The sequence below is a fragment of the Solanum tuberosum genome, unplaced genomic scaffold (assembly GCF_000226075.1).
Source record: "Solanum tuberosum cultivar DM 1-3 516 R44 unplaced genomic scaffold, SolTub_3.0 scf00271, whole genome shotgun sequence".
NCBI lineage: Eukaryota > Viridiplantae > Streptophyta > Magnoliopsida > Solanales > Solanaceae > Solanum > Solanum tuberosum.
Genome location: NW_006239192.1, coordinates 488,980 through 496,900, shown reverse-complemented (window position 1 = coordinate 496,900; position 7,921 = coordinate 488,980). Strand labels below are relative to the sequence as shown.

The window sequence follows — 7,921 nt, the reverse complement described above, 5'->3', positions numbered from 1 at the left end:
TTTCAGTCTTGATTATTATTTTCTGGACGCAAAGTTTATTGTCTATAGTATAATTTTATGCAGATTATTGGTTCATTCCATCTTTGATTATGCATATATAAAATAATATATGAATTCCTCCTAACTTGTACTTGTATAATTATATGTGTGGATTTCTATGTTGTAAATTAAATATCATATTAATTTTATACATGAATAACTTAACTATCAAACGTGATATTATTAAGAGTGTGAGTTTCCGAACTATCACGCAATGGTTAGGGAAACACAATTCGACTAATTTTTTATGGTGTGTGTACTACACTCTCTTTGGTTAAAAGTTCTACCACAGACAAAATTTTCACGGTATAAATTGATTTATTCTCCACCAAGACATCTGACATCTTCATCTCCACCTTCTTAGCCGTGGTCTCATCTCAGTCATGTCGTCAATATCTCCGACTTGAAAGGAGAGAGTTTTGAGTTTTAAAGAAATCAATTGAGAAATTTTATAAATAAAAGATTAATATGACTTGTTATATATGTCAGGTGGACGAAGACTTAATGGTCAAACACGTCTAAAAGCATTTGTAGACAAACATTTGATCTAATCAATGTTTAGATGTGTTTCATAATAATTATTTGGTGATAGTTCCTTCATTTATCTTCTGTGCAAAAGTAGGCGGAAATTAAAAAAAAAAAAAAAAAAAAAAGAACCAACCTTGTCCCCAAGGTTTTTTAAACGAAAACCAAGGGGCTCGTCGATTTTTTAAGTGGAAAACTGTGGTTGAGTAGTATAAATTTCAAATTAAAAAAACTAAAAGTATTTAATCAAAGAGTATATGTGGTCTAGTGATATAATTGTTTAATGTCGTAGTAAATACTTGGGTTCAATTCCAAGTTACTACTTTATGAATATCTCATAAAAAAATGACCACATTTATGCCGTCCATTGTCTTTTTATTTAAGGAAACCTAGGCAGTCGGTCGATTATTTTTAAAAATAAATTAATATCAATATTTTAATAATAAAATTGACGGATGTTTCTTGATTTTAACCGAGATAATCCATTGGTTTACTTAAACCAACACATCACTTACGTACTAACATAATTGAGTCCATCAATTTTAGAGAAAAACTGAAACTTTCTATCGGTTTTGATCCTCGATTTTAAATGTTTCTTTAGTAGTGATCAATCCGATGGTACATAATGCTTTGACGCATATTAAAATCGAAATTCACTTCAAGTTTTTTTCTTCAAGTGTCTTTATTAAATGCATGCATATTTATAGTTTTTTTTTGTACACAATTTGTTTAAATGGCCCACTACTTGTCATAATTTGTCAACTTAATCATCGGAATAACCACACCTCCAAAAGATAATTTAGCAATACAACTATTAAAATGCCTGTAAGTGAGATTAACAGCAAAGGAGGGGAAGTAACAAGTAAAAAGGTACAATTAACTCTTTAACCTTTTAACACAAAAAAACAAACTTTTAAAACACATTATTATAGGATGAAAAGGAAAAAAAAGAGTAAAAGGTCCTTTAGTTCCAACTAACCAGTTTTAATAATAACATAAAATAAACGACAAAATTTGCACTTTCTCCTTCTCACAAAACCATGCATATACTCAAATATAGGGAACAAACAAAGAGTACATTGTTAGGAGGTCTAGCTATAGATGTAACATTGTGGTCCAATTATTGTTAGCCATGCCAGTCTATATTTGTTTTTAACTTAATTAGTTTTTTTTGTGAGTGTAGTGAAGTACTTAATTATCTGTAAATCTAGGAAATGAATTGTGAACAATCCAAACAACATTTTGCATATTGAGAAAGGTGTTGATTGTGGTAAGAATTTAAATTTTATTAGCTAGGTGATATTTGTTTGCCATTCACTCGTAACAAAAAAGGCGGAAATTTTATCAAGAAGATTAAAAAAACTATACCGTTAGAAAAGTATTGATTGATGAGAAGTAAAAAGGATATGGTTTAGTAATGGTTTAGTAAGTCATGCTAAAGGTTTTTTTTTTCTTTTCTTTTTCGCCGCAGCCCAACAGGATTAATAGTGTTTCCACTTATTTTTTATTGATGTGACTCGAAAGCTCAACCCATGGATCGATGGTGAAGACTGAAGATGCTTAACCACTTAAGCAAGCTTCACTTTTTTTATTAAAAAGTTATATTTTAGATCTTATACTTTCTAAAAATATTTTACTCATATTAAAAGAAAATCATTCCAATAATAAAAAATATAGAGAATTTTAATACTTTATTATTTCATTTTACATAATAAGGTGATGGCTGTTGCCTGATGAAATTTGGCAAGTGGCTGATAATCGACCCCACCTACAATACTACAATAAACTATATAGGAGGACAATATGATCAATAAAAATTCATATAATCAACTATATGTACTAGTTATTTAGCAAGCGCAAAAGGACCACAAGGGTAGCCGCTTCACTGCACAAAAAGGATGCTATCAACAGTGTAAACTCCAAACAAAGAAACCATAACCAAGCATGACTAAAGGTGACTCCTAGTTGTTTGACTTCACAGTCATAACTTTCCTCCAACTTTGGGCCATGCTAGGGCTAATTTTCATCTTTCTCACACACACAAAGTAGAGAGTAGGCCCTTAAATTTCATCACATAAAACGACTTTCCTTTGCCATTAATGGAGAACATAATCATTAGGCTTTGAAGGTGAGTGAAATTGCCATGTGAAAGACCTTATCTTAAGTCAAAAAATATTTCCCCTAACCTAATATTACCTCGCAAAGATTAGATTAGTCTAACTAAATTCGTTCTTCACTTGTCCCTCTGTCCATCTTTACTTGTCCATTATACTAAAAATAGTTGTCCAGTAATACAACTTGTTCAGTTTGGATAATCAAGAGATAGTTAACCCTTTTGTGTCTATTTTATCCTTACTATTCAATATCTAATACATTTTTTCAAAGCATTACATTTAATATATTCAAAAGGTAATTTACCCCTATTGTTTATTCTTTCTTATAGTTGATAACTATTATTGGACATAGGATATTTCATTAATAGAGTTAGGCTATTGAGTTCTTTGTTTAAATCTTTTTGATGATTGGATAGGTAATTAATAAAGAAAGTAATTGAGGCATGCATGTGACTTCTTCAAATATATTCATAATCACCCATTTTGAATTATTTGGGAGTGCGGTAAGAAATTTTGAGAATGATGAGAACAAAAAAAGATTTCAAAGAAGGTCCCATAAATATAATTACAACTCATGTTATATCATAAATAAAGTTGCTTTAAAGTGAAGATATATTGGAGTGGAAAATCCCACCTCCATGAGTTTCCAAAGTTTTATTTTTATTATTACTAACTAATAGACAAGAAAATGATTTGGACCTTCTAAAGTAGGTATAAATTAAAAAGGGATGGAAACTAAATTGACAAGGTTGTTGGGAATTACTCCAAATATAATTGACATGCTTAGCTAATGGAAAAGGGAAAGGAATCACTATGTTCTTATTTTCCTATTTATAATCATTACACATATATCATCTTTGGGAGGTGATTAAATTCTATTTGCCCTTTGGGTTGCTCAAAATTACCTCTTTTTTCCTCTTATATTAAATAGATGAATTAGAGTATGGATGATTAAGTCTAATAGCATGCAACTAAGAATGCTAGAGTAGCATTTTCATAGATGTGGAGAAATATAATTGATCTAAACATAACACCTATATAATTAAGTGAAGCTTTTAGTAGCTATAGATAGTGGAGAACAAAAAGTGTTCCCTGCCAATACACTCACCGCAGGTTTAATTTCCATCTAACTAAACAATTAACTTTAAGAATCAACACATCGAAATGAAAATGTGTATCACTTAACCAAGTGTTAAAAAGTACGTATACAAGACATATGTTATATTTATTGATTTGATATAAACACTCTGTATAAATATGTTTTAACCCAATAAAACTAAAGACTTCTCTGACCTTGTAATAGCACCAGATGTCAACTTGGGTAAAAATGGTTAAAAGTTAAACTTCTAGTTTTACCATGGTCGACTTAAGTGAAAAGTCGGATAAAAAAACACTACTTACCAAGGTGAATTAGCTCTTAGCACAATATCTCACAAGTATTTTATGGAAGATTAAATACACAATCTTCTCATTTGTCCTGGCTTTAGTGGACATAATTATCTGATACCTATTGCTGATGGAAGATGGTAGATATTCTGTGAAATTAATCGAGGTGCACAATAGCTGATCCGAACACAACAATCATCAAATAAAAAAGATTAAATACACAATCAGAATATCTCTATAGGAATCGAGTGGTCAAACAAAAACACTCCTATTATTGACTAGGACTACAAAACTACATCAAGTTCCCTCTTGCTATGTTTCAAAAGACAAATTATGTCTTCATGGAATTCATCTAATATCTACGATTTCAAGTAAGGTTGCATGAATTCCATTAAGAAGTGCAACCTAACGAGCAAAAACTTCAAACTAATAATCATTGATATTTAGAAAATTTAAGTTTGTTCACTTTTTCCTATTCTTTGGATACTGGACTAAGCGCTAAGTCTACTTAATCATCACAACCTTCACTTCCCCACTTTGGCTACTTTATCTACTCAACCTTTCAAAGCATATAATCATAAAACATTGCCATTGTAGGTCACTCATAGAGTTGTTTGAAAAAAAAAGTAGTAGGGACATTAGACATGCATACACCCATGGGAGTCCCTATGATCACTTGAATTCCATCATACTTTAGTTCTATTTGACCATGTTTTACTGTTATATGAGGATCATCAGTCTGTACTGTGAAGTTGCATAAAGTGAGAGCGCGATTTATCTACAAGTGGAACCAAACAAAGTATCTAGAGACAGTCCACACAATGATAAAAGAGAACTGACATAATGAGTAGAATGAAAATCTATACAGGATATATGAACTTAAACGTACATATGCAGCATCCTATGATACAGAACAGAACATTTTTAGGTACTAATAAATAAATAGTAAAGCCTCTGAACAGATTTTGAACAGAGAGCTTATTCTGTTACTGTATAGTAATTACATCTTAGATTCCACCTTAATAATGCTGCATTAAACTCAGCTTGATCTCGAAAAATACTAAGGAAGAGAAACCGAAGCAAAGTTTATAACGTAATGCAACGAAACCATCAGGTAGCAATGCAGCATTCTTACTACCACTTTGTTAGTTTTCCAACTGAACAAATGTTTCTACGTTTCACGTGCAAGAGCAAGGGGAAATGAAGAGTAGATTGCATAAGATACTTATACCTGCACAAAAATTAAAACTAAATTTTGGTAAAATAAAAATGTTAAAAACAATGTATGATATGCATTAACAAGTTGAATGCCATCTCACTGTTGACAAATGCTAATCGTGTTTTGGCTAAATTTACGCTTTTACCAGGACACAGAGGCACCATGTCAAAGCGAACCTCAAGAAAGAGTATCCATAAGTCTGAGCACTGATCGTGGGGGGTAGATTGATCTCGCTAGACTGACTTAATTCTTCAGTCAGTATGATCCCTGAAATGTGTAATTTCGTTAATAAAGATTGTCTCACGACTATAGCTGAAGATCAAAAAGATAACATCAACGGAGACTCCAAGAACTCATATAAGGAGAAGAACAAGAGGAAATCCATTTTGCAAAGCAAGACTGCTATGCATATAGCATCGATCCAGTTCAACAGTCACCTGCATATAGAGTTTTAAAGCCACTACTTACATGATAAAGGCTGCTACAGTGAAGCAGGTTATTCCCACGGAGAAGTGAATGCAAAAAGTTCTCAAGAAGTTATACCAATGTATTAACTACACTGGTAAGCTAGATTCTCAAATGCAATGCATTATGAAGTATGAAACTAGGTCTGGAGAATCAATTAGAGTCTGTTTCACCACTCACATGTTCCCCTACTTGTGAAAACTATGCTGCTCGAACTCTTCAAAAAAGTCAACAGATGCTTGTCGTGTTCTCCAAAAATACAAATGAGAATCTGATAAATGGGTGCAGCATCTAAAGTGAAGAGTCCATGCAACTTAGGTGAAAACCATGCTCCATGTAGCTACTTCCTCAGCATACAGGCAGTACTTTTGACAATAGTTCTTTAAAATGAAAGCTTGTACTAGTGAAATACTGCTAATAGATGAAATATGAGAACCAATGACCTACATATGATTTACGGAATCTTCCAGAAAATAACTCCATAGAGTAATAAGACCAAATTTATTTTTTCGCACATTAGAGGAGGTGACCTTAATTCTGACCAAGAACTGAAGCACTAAGAAGGATCAAGATTTTCTTTTTATTTTTTGTTAAAAAGAAAGGAAGGTACATCAAAACTCAGGCAATAAACAAATCCTAACACTTCAAAGATGTCATGAGGATACTTACTGAATTTGCCAAAATCAACCCAATTACACCAGCTGAAGTTATTAAACTGACATTTATCACTAGGTAAATACTTGAGAATACAAGCAAGAAATCCCTTATCAAAGGAAAAAAGCACACAGGCAAGAAATAGTTTGAGCACCTGAGTTTGGTGCTCATTTAACAGCATGCAGAAATGCTTCAGACTTTCCAGCACCAAATACAAGGGATCTAACTTAGATTGCTAGTTTGCTGTAGCAAGGCTGGCAAAATTACGGAATCTTTTAGTTCGTTTGGATTTCTAATACAAAACTCCACAATGATGTAGAACAAAATCCATAAAAGCTCAGTGGCAGAATCTTCTAGATACATACTTGATTTAGAGAATCCAGCTATTTGAAACTAAATAAAGAATATTATGAGAGCTATTCAAAAGGCATAAAGAGATTTCAGTCGGTAACATCGTTTTTGAAAAATATGATTTGGAGACCCAAATAATTATAAACTAAAAAGCCCCTTACATAATGAGGCAGCTGCAGCAGCATCTGCTGCAAGGACGCCTAGGTAGCTTCTTGATTGACAGCGATCCAAAATCCAAGTTAGATGGGGTAAGGTTATCAAAAGATTGTTTCTTTAAACAAACAGGAACTTGCAGCAATTATAATTGACATCTCCTTTAGAGGACGAAGAATTTGCCTCATCCTGATTGGTCTAAATTCCTTAAGTTTAAGAACACAAGCACAAATGGTGGCTTGTTCCTTCTTACCCTATTCCCAAAAAAAAAGATGTCTTGTTACTAAAAGTGACCAAAATCCATTTCCATTTGATGACTTGCTAGGTAAGCATGGCTTCAGAAGTTAGCCTATTTTATGGAGTCAAACAGGCACACCAAGCTATTAAAGCTTTGTCCATAGGCAAGCCCCTACTGCAAAGTTTCAAGAAAACTTTGCATATTGTGACCAGAAGTCTCTGTGTACAATGCAAGAAAACTGTGCTTGAAAATGGATTTGAAACAACGAGATATGTGCATACTAATAATTGCCAAGTTCACTTTTAAACAATGTTCAAAACTGAATCCTTTTCTGAATTACAACAACATACTGTAATCCCACAAGTGAGGTAGGAGGGTAGAGTGTACGCATACCTTATCCCTACCTCGTAGAAATAGAGAGGTTGTTTTGAATAGACCTTAAATAAGCTTTGCCAAATAGTTTGAAAAGAGGATACAAAGATGGAAGCAATAACAACAACAAAACAATGCGATTAGACCTCAAACTTCATTTTTGATTATCAATCAGAGACTCCATTGCAATCAATCTACTAAAAAGCTCTGCCTTGTAACAGAAAGCCAAACCTGCCTGCACATCTCAACAGAGATGATTATTTTTTTGCAAATGATTGGTTGAGAGACGGAGAAAAGGCACAAACGCGGTTCATTTGACCACTCAGCTATCTACTTGGCCCGAGTAAAACTTATGAGTATCATAAATTTAGTCACCATCTCTGTGAACCCTACTATAAGGTGGTG

At 32.9% G+C, this 7,921-nt stretch overlaps 1 long non-coding RNA gene across 4 annotated transcripts in view; it reads right to left on the bottom strand.

The window, feature by feature from the left end:
* Positions 1–4,886: 4,886 nt before the first annotated feature.
* The window catches only part of LOC102592717 (uncharacterized), a 7,171-nt gene continuing 4,136 nt past the window's right edge, over positions 4,887–7,921 (bottom strand). The window contains exons 4-5 of one of the 4 annotated variants that reach the window (XR_001474834.1): positions 6,557–6,656; positions 4,887–5,550 (exon numbers count right to left, since the gene is read on the bottom strand). This is a non-coding gene — a long non-coding RNA (uncharacterized lncRNA). Of the gene's footprint in view, positions 6,657–7,921 lie in introns of all 4 variants that reach the window. The other 3 variants (XR_001474831.1, XR_001474832.1, XR_001474830.1) reach the window with 3 other exon arrangements.